We start from the raw sequence: 11,399 nt of genomic DNA, 5'->3' as shown, positions 1-11,399 counted from the left end.
ACTATCCAACACTTACCCTACTGTTGCACCCCCTGGAGTTAGAATAGTAATTTTTACCCCTATACTATCCAACACTTACCCTACTGATGCACCCCCTGGAGTTAGAATAGTAATTTTTACCCCTATACTATCCAACACTTACCCCACTGTTGCACCCCCTGGAGTTAGAATAGTAATTTTTACCCCTATACTATCCAACACTTACCCTACTGTTGCACCCCCTGGAGTTAGAATAGTAATTTTTACCCCTATACTATCCAACACTTACCCTACTTTTGCACCCCCTGGAGTTAGAAAAGTAACTGTTACCCCTATACTATCTAATACTTACCTTAAATGCAATTTAATATTATGCGTTGTAATGGTATGCGTTGTAAAGGTAGTATGCGTTGTAATGGAAATGCGTTGTAAAGGTAGTTTTTAAAAATGTGTTGTAGTGTCATGCGTTGTAATGTCATGCGTTGTAATGGATTATGCATTGTAAAAAATGCATTGTAAGTGCATGCGTTGTAAAAGTGTGCGTTGTAACGTCATACATCCGACCATTGTCACCATATGTCCAACAGGTTCCTGAATACTGAGTATGGGATTGTATTGGGGAGATCCCGCAGCATATGCAGTGACTTGAATCCACATGTTGCCCTGATGAAGTTCCCCGTTGGGCGTTGGCTGTGCTTTTCATATTGTTTATTTGTGTATTTGTAATAAAAGACTGTTTTGCACTACTGTTGACTACTGGTCTTCATGACCGTGCACACCCCCATTTCAGTAGCTACAATCTTGGATCTGGGGCACAGAGGCGTCTGGCAACAGCTGGCGTTGGGGGTTTGGTTGCGCAGGAACACTGCGAATTGGAACTGTCGTGTGGTGCGAATACAGGGGCCCGCCATTGCTATTTTGGACATGCATCTAGGACATGTGTGAGGAAGTTTGATAGGGCTGGCCGTGACACTCCTCCGACTCAGGCAGTTGCTGGTTGGGAGGTACCAGGGGCCAACAGGTGCAGCACAGCCAGCAGCTTTGTCTGCGGAGGGATGTTGGTTGTCTGCTGTGTTGGTACCGTCAGCCTGTGGGCAATGTGAGTCGGGATGCGGAGGATGGTTGTCCTTTTTTGCCTGTAGTGGGCAATGACTTCCTCTGGCGTTGAGTCTCTGAGGCTGGTGCGTGTTAGGAACGTCTGCTGTCCTATTCTGCGCTGCCTTGGTGGTAGTCGGAAGAGGGTGTGTGGTCCGAGGGGGGCCATGGGGGTGGTGACGGTGGGTGTTGTGGCCCTCTTGGGTATCCGAGCTGCATGATAAGTAACTCCATGAGATGTGTTGGTCTTCAGTCTCGGTGTGTGAAGCAAGCGTCCTGAGGCGGAAGCCGGGACATTTAGAACAGATTAGTATTGTTTGAAAATAAATTGTAAATTGTTTTAATCCCACTTGTTATTTTTGTAAAGCTCACTTGTGTCTGCTTTTATCTTCTTAAATTCCGTACTTTCTGTTCTGGGCACTCGAACCCCCGTTTGGAGGCATTCCGCTCCCGAGGGTACCGCCATTTTGGGTTGGGAGCCGGCCGAGCAGTGCAGTGCTCCGCCCCTCCCGCCCTTCCTCCTTTAAAAACTTGGCGCTTCCTACCGGAGACTGACTTGACAGTCTCGGTGTGTGAAGCAAGCGTCCTGAGGCGGAAGCCGGGACATTTAGAACAGATTAGTATTGTTTGAAAATAAATTGTAAATTGCTTTAATCCCACTTGTTATTTTTGTAAAGCTCACTTGTGTCTGCTTTTATCTTCTTAAATTCCGTACTTTCTGTTCTGGGCACTCGAACCCCCGTTTGGAGGCGTTCCGCTCCCGAGGGTACCGCCATTTTGGGTTGGGAGCCGGCCGAGCAGTGCAGTGCTCCGCCCCTCCCGCCCTTCCTCCTTTAAAAACTTGGCGCTTCCTACCGGAGACTGACTTGACAGTCTCGGTGTGTGAAGCAAGCGTCCTGAGGCGGAAGCCGGGACATTTAGAACAGATTAGTATTGTTTGAAAATAAATTGTAAATTGTTTTAATCCCACTTGTTATTTTTGTAAAGCTCACTTGTGTCTGCTTTTATCTTCTTAAATTCCGTACTTTCTGTTCTGGGCACTCGAACCCCCGTTTGGAGGCGTTCCGCTCCCGAGGGTACCGCCATTTTGGGTTGGGAGCCGGCCGAGCAGTGCAGTGCTCCGCCCCTCCCGCCCTTCCTCCTTTAAAAACTTGGCGCTTCCTACCGGAGACTGACTTGACAGTCTCGGTGTGTGAAGCAAGCGTCCTGAGGCGGAAGCCGGGACATTTAGAACAGATTAGTATTGTTTGAAAATAAATTGTAAATTGTTTTAATCCCACTTGTTATTTTTGTAAAGCTCACTTGTGTCTGCTCTTATCTTCTTAAATTCCGTACTTTCTGTTCTGGGCACTCGAACCCCCGTTTGGAGGCGTTCCGCTCCCGAGGGTACCGCCATTTTGGGTTGGGAGCCGGCCGAGCAGTGCAGTGCTCCGCCCCTCCCGCCCTTCCTCCTTTATATGGCCCCCCTCACGAGGAAGCGCAGCTGACGAGCGCAGCGGGCGCGCCGACGGCGCGCCGAAGGCGAGCCCGTCTGCGCCCGTCCGCGCCGGACCCGCGCCCAGGGCCAGCCCCCCTGCTGCTTCCACGCCTCACCCCTTACCCAGGCTTGTTTACAATACAGACGAACTGCTAGCACTAAACATCGTTTCTCCCGGTAAGGACTGCAACATTTGGGAACCTGGGACCAATCACCCTCCCACACTCTCCCACTGCCCCAAGTGCTCGTCACATTTGCTCAAACCTCTTTGGCTACCAATCACGCAATTAAGAGACCAGTTCACCTGTCCAATAATCAACCACTCCCTGACTAAGTGCCTTCTCCTTAATACAAGGTCTCTAGTCAAGCATAGCTTAGAAGTCGCCGAGTACATTCAGGACGCAGGCATAAAAATTGCTTTCATCACGGAAGCCTGGACCGACGCAGCATCAGGTCCAGATATAGTCAAAGCTACCCCACAGGACTTTATCTGCTACACCCAAAATAGGGACAAAAGGAGAGGGGGCGGCCTAGCCATTATAAATCATAAAGACATCAGAGGCTCCTTTCAACCCGGTCCCTCTGACCTAGATGAATCTCTGCTATTCAACTTTACCCTCTCTAATCACCAGTCTTTCATAGGATGCCTTGTTTATAGGCCCCCGGGCGAGAAAACTAGATTTCTAGCAGCCTTGAGTAAATTACTAGAAGCTGTAGCCTGCTCCCAAAGATTCACTCTTCTGGGTGATTTTAATTTCCATCTGGAAAGCAAAACATCCCCCGACACCCAGGAACTTATCGATCTTCTGACTGGGATCGACATGCCACAGTTAGTAATGGATCCTACTCACAGAGCAGGACACACCCTAGATGGGATCTTTTCCAATCAGCTTAATTTGAAAGTCTCCTCGGTCCTACCAGTGTTCTGGTCTGACCATTCAGCAATCCACTTCTCTATTCCTCTCACCATTTATGAAAAACCAGTCAACAAGAGAAACACCCCGAAACTAGCGAGAAAATGGAAAAACATCACTGGGGACTCGCTAGATAATACACTAAACACCACATTACCCCCCCTTCCGAACAATGTGGAGGAAGCAGCTAAGACCTATACTACCTGGCTGGACCAGGCTTGTTTATTCTTAGCCCCCCCTAAAATCATCCACACCACTCGGGCCAAGCCTGCCGCCCCATGGCTCACAGATCAAATAAGGGAACATAAAATAAGGTGCAAAAAACTTGAAAAAATCTGGCGCATGCACTATAGGGCAGCTGACAAAAAAACGCTTATTTCAGAACAAAGGCGTTACAAGGAATCCATCCTTCAAGCGAAAAAAGCCTTTCTCACGAGACAGATAGAAGATGCAACCAATACCCCTAAAGAACTCTTCCTTACGGTCGCTTCCTTAGCAAACCCCAAACCTATGGAAATTCCAGCAAGCCTCTCACTCTGCGAAAGCTTGGCGACCTTCTTTCGTGAAAAGGTGGAAAACATCTTTCTCCCCTTAGATAGTATAGTGATGACCTCCTCACCGAGGGAGGCCCTTGATTCCGCCAGACCTGAACTCACGCTTCTATATTTCCCGCCCATCACGGAAAAAGAAGTGATAAGTCGCCTACTCAAAATTAAATCAGGCTCCCCTCATGATCCCTGCCCCACAACAATAACTAAACTTGCACCAGACGCAATTGCTAGGGGTCTCACTCCCCTCTTCAATCAGATGCTGGAGACAGGGGAATATCCCTCTAGTTGGAAGCAAGCCTCCATCTTACCCCTGCTAAAAAAAAACAATCTTGACATCACGGAGATGAACAATTATCGCCCGATTGCCAGACTCCCACTCCCGGCCAAAATAATAGAAGGTTACTTGAACACACATCTTAGTGCCTTCCTCAAATCGGCGGATGTACTGGACTCTTCCCAACACGGCTTCCGAGAGGGGCACAGCACGGAATCCGCCCTGATCAAATCTATGGAAGATATCAGGCAGGTGATGGATACAGGGGGCAGAGCAGCTCTGATCCTATTAGACCTCTCGGCAGCCTTCGATACGGTCCACCATAAGCTTTTGGTGGACCGGTTGAGGGCATGTGGAATTCAGGGTAAGGCTTTAAAAATCCTACAAGCATTCCTGTCTGACAGATCTCAGACAGTGGCGCTGGGCGGCCACGAATCTCACTCCTTTGTGCTTCCTTGCGGAGTTCCTCAGGGGTCTTCGTTGAGCCCAACCCTTTTTAATGTATATGTGTCCACCCTCGCCCCGGTGATTCGATCATTCGGCTTTCAACTCACGGCGTACGCCGATGATACACAGATTGTGGTGTCCCTCCTTCCCGGTAACACAGAAAATACCGCTGATAGATTCAGAAACTGCATGCTTGAAGTTGGCCGCTGGATGGCACAAAGTTGCCTTAAGCTGAACTCCTCAAAAACCGAGGTTCTGCTCTTTGGTGACAGAGACAACTTTTGGTCCCCGAGATGGTGGCCAGACGAATTGGGACCTCTCCCAGATCCGGTGGACAAAGTGAAAAATCTCGGTATTCTGGTGGATACCTCCCTGACCTTTAAAGCCCAGGTGAATGCTCTTTCCTCCTCCCTTCATTTCATACTCAAAACCATCAGGGGTGCCTCCTAACTACGACTCTCTGTTGCCCCTGCTCGTACCTGGGGTCTGGGCGCCACTGCCTCCGAGTGTTCTGCTGCTGCTCTGCCTTTCCCCCCCCTCCCGCCGCCGCGTGTGAAACCTTCGTGGCTGCAGCGTGGAGGGAGGGTGTACCAAGACTACATTACCCAGGATCCCCGGGCACACCTCGGAACCAGCGTCATCAGATTAGCGCCCGGAGGCGCTTAAAAATCGGCAGCTCACCCGGTGGAGCGGGTGCCTCCTAACTACGACTCTCTGTTGCCCCTGCTCGTACCTGGGGTCTGGGCGCCACTGCCTCCGAGTGTTCTGCTGCTGCTCTGCCTTTCCCCCCCCTCCCGCCGCCGCGTGTGAAACCTTCGTGGCCGCAGCGTGGAGGGAGGGTGTACCAAGACTACATTACCCAGGATCCCCGGGCATACCTCGGAACCAGCGTCATCAGATTAGCGCCCGGAGGCGCTTAAAAATCGGCAGCTCACCCCGCGTCGCGGGACGCGCGCGGGCGGCGCCGGGCTGAGCCCGGGCAGAGGGCGGGCCGTCTGTGGCCGTCCGGGGACGAACTGGGTCGGGTCGGCCTGGTCCTTGACAAGGTGTTCCTGGTTCATCAAGGTCTGTATAATTATTATCATCTGTAACAGCCATGGGTAAAAGGAAAACCCCCGAGGGAGATTCGGACTCCTCACGTTCCCTGCCTGTGAACTCTAAGACAAGGAAGTCAAGAGCAAAGAAAGCTCGCCAACATGCAGCCAGTAATTGTGTAATGGACCGCATTGAGGTTATTGTTGAAGAATGCGGGGAAATACTTAACGCCACCCCTTTGCAGGCTATTGGTGGTAGAAATGTGTCTACTAAAAGCAGTGTTACAGTTCCAGACATGTTCCTCTCGAAAAAGGGTGGGGAGGGTCAATCAAGTGGGGTAAGGGGCAAAGCTGTGGTCTCTATCACCCCCACTACATCAACGGATGCGAGCCAAGTTCACTTTGACAAATCCCCTTCTGACTTCAACTGTCCCCCGAGTATAGCTTGTAGCAACAGGTTTTCCATTCTGAGTGAAGTTGACATTGAAGCTAGTTGTCCAGCCCTGCTTTCTCCAGCAAGCTTGGATACAAACACAGGTCCTCTTTTACCACAAGTTAGTCCTACTATTAACCTGCCTGAGGAATTCATGGGGGCTGAATCTTGCACACATGATATAAAATCTCTGTTGGTTCTAGTGAAAAACCTGCATTCCCTGGTTGAGACTATGCAACTTAAGATTGATACACTATCAACCACTGTCATGAAGTTGGGGGAATCTAAGCCGGCTACCGATACTCACTCTAAGCTAAACTCTGTCAATTCGGAGAGGGGTTTTGTAAAGGCCTCCGTAGAGGTGTCTGATGGGCCGCCAGCAACATCTAATGTTAATACCAAGAAACTGCCCCATGTTTCTCACCCTGTGAATATCCAGTCTCGTCTCTTAGCTATATCAAAGGCTAACTCTGTCGCTGCTTGCACCCCACCTTCTGTTAGACATCCTATTAGAGTTTCTCCTAGTATGCCTCCGGCATTTCCACGCGCTGAAAGACCTTCTCTTACTAATGAGAGAACAGGAACCACTTCTAGAGGTAATCCCTACCATCAAACTCATAGATATGGGCCACATAGCCGCACTTTTCACCCACGAAAGGTCAATATGGTAAATGTTCCAAAACTGTCCTCTGGGTCTCAATTTGAAAGCAGTGAATCTCTGGTTAACAAGGTCATACACTGGATTAGGCATGTAAGGGGTTGTTGCTCTGTAATCAGAGCTGACATAGAGGGAGCTAGAAGGATTTCTCAGAATGGTAATAGGATGGACCTTTTAGAGGTCACTTTTTATGATCCCATCTTAGCAGATAACCTCATTAATCTAGAATTTAGAAGTTGTCCTCCTGACCATTCTATAATCCAAATTAAGTCCTCCCCTTCACAAACTTCTTGTTCAGGAGATGTTTGGTCACAGCCCCTGGGAGAGTCCGGTCTAGAATCAAATGATTGACTTTGTAATGAAGCTAGGTTAGTGGCCTCCCCTGTCTCTCCTTTTTTGCCTAACAAAACCCTTAACACCGGTACCCAGGCTAGTAGGGATAACCAACATGCTCCCAAAGTTCATGTAAGGATGACCCCATTGAGTAGCATCCCAGAGATTAACAAAGTCCCTGTCATTGGTAAACCGGGTAGTTTGGATATGCATTGTTCTCTTGTAAATCCGATAGAGAACACTCTATTGAATGGTACCCTGGAATCTATTCAAGAAGACAGTGTAATCATCTCTGAGTATGGCACACTTCTGTCCTGGAATATTGCTGGACTGAAATCTAAGTTGAATGATCCTAACTGGGTACGTTTCATCAATTCTTATGACATTTGCTTATTTCAAGAGACCTGGCTACTGGAGGCCCAGTTTGTTGCGGGTTTTTTGAATTTTAATGTCTTGGCCGTAAAGGGCAAAAAGGGGCGTCCTTCAGGTGGTCTCACCACCTGGATTAGACAGGACCTAGGTATTATCGTCAAGGAGCTTTCCACCTCTCACCCAGATATCCAGCTACTTAAGCTTAAGTTTAGAAATGGCAAATCGCTGGATATCTACAATGTCTATGCTAGAAGTACCAGGGGCAAGAAATCCGATATCATAGCACGTTTGGAGGAACTCTTGCTTCTTTATTCCCACCACTCTCATGTTATTGTAGGTGGTGATTTTAACGTAACCTTTGAACCCCTTTCTGGTATTGATTGGAGTATCTCGGCGGCAGAGGATGGGTTATGGGGTGTCCCATGTCTAGATCTTGAACCTGTCATTCGTTGGTCTGAACTGGCAATCCAGATCAACGCCCTTTGCTTAAGCAAGGGGCTTCGTGCAACTAACGGAAGGACTGAACAGGATAAATCAGGATCTATCACCTTCAAGAGTGGTTCCCGCACAAGCAGGATAGATTACATCCTCCTATCGTTAGATTTATGGGAACCCCTGAAGGGCATGGAAGTTATAGCCAGATTGGAGAGTGATCATAATCCTCTCTCTCTGACTATTTCGCTTTGGGTGTCTCCAACTACCCATAATAATCTTTCTCCCCAGGTCCCTCAAGACGTGGTTATTTCTAATGATATGCGCCATGTAAAGTGGGCAAAGGTTGCTCAAAGCCAAGAAAGCTTAACTCATATTTTTAATAGATTAGTGCTTGCCACTCAGGATATGGGGGCCGTACTTAACCAGTGCCCATCGGCAACTCAATGTAATCTGGGAACTTCGATCCATGAATCTTTTTTCTCAGAACTTAAAGATATTTTTATTAGACCCACCAAAAAAACTAAACCTAATATTGACTACTCATTACGTTGGTATTCTACCGATTGTAGAGAAGCTCGTGCTAATCTGGGCACCGCATTGAAATCAGGTGACATCTCCTTAGTTCGTCCCGCTAGGTATGCCTATAAGCAAGCCATCTATAAAGCTAAGAGAGCATGGGACTTCCAAAGATGGCAGGAACTTAGGGAAGCAGGCGCCCATAAAGACACGAGACAATTCTGGTCAGTTTTTAAATGGGGGGCTGGCGGTAACCCTGATAAACCACAAAACTGGGTTACACAAGACGATTGGGTCAAGCATTTTGTATCTTTATATGCAATTGATGAAAACACATGCCCATCTCCAAATTATCAATATACTTTTTACAACGAAGATGCCTTTAGTTTGGGTGATGTTGTTACTGCCCTTAAGTCATTGGTTCCTGGGAGGGCTCCTGGGATGGATGGAGTTCCTGCTGATATTTTCTCCTGTAATAGTGAGTCATGGGGTAACTACATCCTAACTTTAGCCAATTTGATTGCGAGAGGCGCTCCTATTCCGACATCCTGGAAGGGAGCAGAAATTATTCCAGTGTTCAAGAAGGGGGACAAGTCTCTCCCCGCTAACTACCGTCCTATCAGCCTGATAGATACCACACAAAAGATCTTAGGCAGGTTGATCTTGAACAAAGTGTTGGATTGGGCCCTAGATAATGCAATCCTTTCCCATCTACAAGCTGGCTTCAGAGCAAGAATAAGCACCATTGATCAGGTGCTGCATTTTGCTATGCTTTACTGGAAGGTGGTCTACTTGGGGGGTGGCAGCCTGTATGCAGCTTTTATTGATCTTAGGGCAGCCTTTGACTTAGTCCCTCGGCAAACCCTATGGGCTGTCTTAGACAATCTGGGGATGCCAGCTGTTCTAGTTTCTCTAATTGCTAGGCTCCATTTAGACAACTTTGCGCAGATCAGATGGGGTGGTGTTGGACAAGTGACCAGGCAGTTCCCCATCCAAAAGGGGGTCAGGCAGGGCTGCGTCCTCGCACCAACCTTATTTTCTCTATACATTAATGACATAGCAAAATTATTAATAGATGCGAAAGTGGATGCCCCTTCTCTGGCAGGTGCTAAAATTCCTATCTTAATGTTTGCCGACGATTGCCTCATAATTTCCAAAACCCCGAGCGGCCTACAGAGGTCCTTAAGTTTGTTTGAGGAGTTCTGTTTAGCCCGTGGGCTTGAAATTAATGTCTTAAAGTCTAAATTCATGTCTTTTAACCAACCAAAATCTTTTAAATGTAAGATACTTATGAATAGTTTGCTACTGGACCAGGTCCAAGATTTTACCTATTTGGGCATTTGTATTCAGCATGACTTGAGTTGGAAAAAGCAGGTTAACTTGGCATCTCTTAAGCACTCTCAACTCTCTGGTGCTTTAAGTAAAGAGCATGCCAAATCCTTGACCAAACCCATTAATCCTGCTCTTCGGGTTTATGATGGAAAAGTGGTTGGAGCTGCACTTTATGGAGTTGAATTGTGGGGATTCGAAAATTTACATAAGCTATCTTCCGCTGAGAATAATTTCCTTCGAAATTTAACAAGCCTACCTCAGAGCACTCCCCTTTGCCCTTTATTTTATGACCTTGGTATGAGACCGATAGCATTAATTGCCTCATTCCGCCCTATTCTATACTGGAGGCGGTTATGGGTTACCCCCGAACTTAGGCTTTTTGCTCTTGGCCTCATGGACATTATTAAACTGGACATCTGCCGAAAGGTCAAGTGGCTCCGTAGGATCTATGAGTCACTTCGGGACCTGGGCCTAAGAAATTTGTGGGAGGATCCTCAAAATGCTTGTTTCCCCACCAAACAAGTCTTGAAGGCCTTGTACTGGGAAAAGGTAGCATCCAGAGTTTTCAGATCAACAGCACCGCTTTCACTATCTGGCATCTTCTTGGACTTTAAGGATACCATTTCCTTGGCACCTTTCTGGGATGAGATAACCAGTCCTTTGGACCGGAAGCTTTATTTTCAGTTCAGAGTTGGTAGTCTTCCAGTAAGAGAGTTTACATCTAGATGGTCTATTGAAAATGTACTTAATTGTCCTGGATGTACTGCACCTGTTGAATCTGTTAATCACTTTTTGTTCCAATGCCCTTCCTACATAATCCCTCGACAGACCTGGCTTAAACCAATGTGCCGGACCTTGGGTACCACGAATACCAAGGTGGCTGTTCGCATTTTACGATCTGCTGAAACTTCTTTTGTTTATATATCTGTTGCGAAGTTTCTTGGCAGGGCATGGGTGATTAGGAGCAAAATGCTGTCTTGATTAATTTTCCTTCCAATGAATTGCTGAATCAGTTTGTAAATATTTCTATTTATTTATTGTTTTAAATCATTTTAAAATCTTAAAATGTTTTTATATTCTAACATGTATAAATATGCTTTTATGACAATCGTCGAATAAAGCTTTCTTGACTTGACTTGACTTGACTTGACCATCAGGAAAATACTACCTTATCTTGAGAAGAAACACAGGAAAACAATAGTTACGGGTCTAGTGCTCTCACGCCTAGACTACTGTAACAGCCTGATGTTAAACGCCCAGCAGAGCGTATTAAATAAACTCCAGCTTCTGCAAAATGCAGCTGCTCGCCTTATCACTGACACACCCAAATTTGCCTCGGTTTCTCAGGAGCTGGGCAAGCTTCATTGGCTGCCGGTCCGTAAAAGAATCATTTTCAAGGCAGTCTGTATGGTCTTTAAGGCCCTCCACGATTCGGGACCTAGGCACTTGAAATCTCTTTTCAGCTGGCACAAACCAGCAAGAACCCTGAGGTCAGGACAACTGGCGCTGGTCACGGTCCCCAGAATTAAAAGAGCTCGCTGGGGAGGCA

Source organism: Triturus cristatus, chromosome 5_1 (assembly GCF_964204655.1).
Source record: "Triturus cristatus chromosome 5_1, aTriCri1.1, whole genome shotgun sequence".
Taxonomy (NCBI): domain Eukaryota; kingdom Metazoa; phylum Chordata; class Amphibia; order Caudata; family Salamandridae; genus Triturus; species Triturus cristatus.
The sequence above is the reverse complement of the archived record's forward strand: the minus strand, read 5'-3'. Positions refer to the sequence as shown.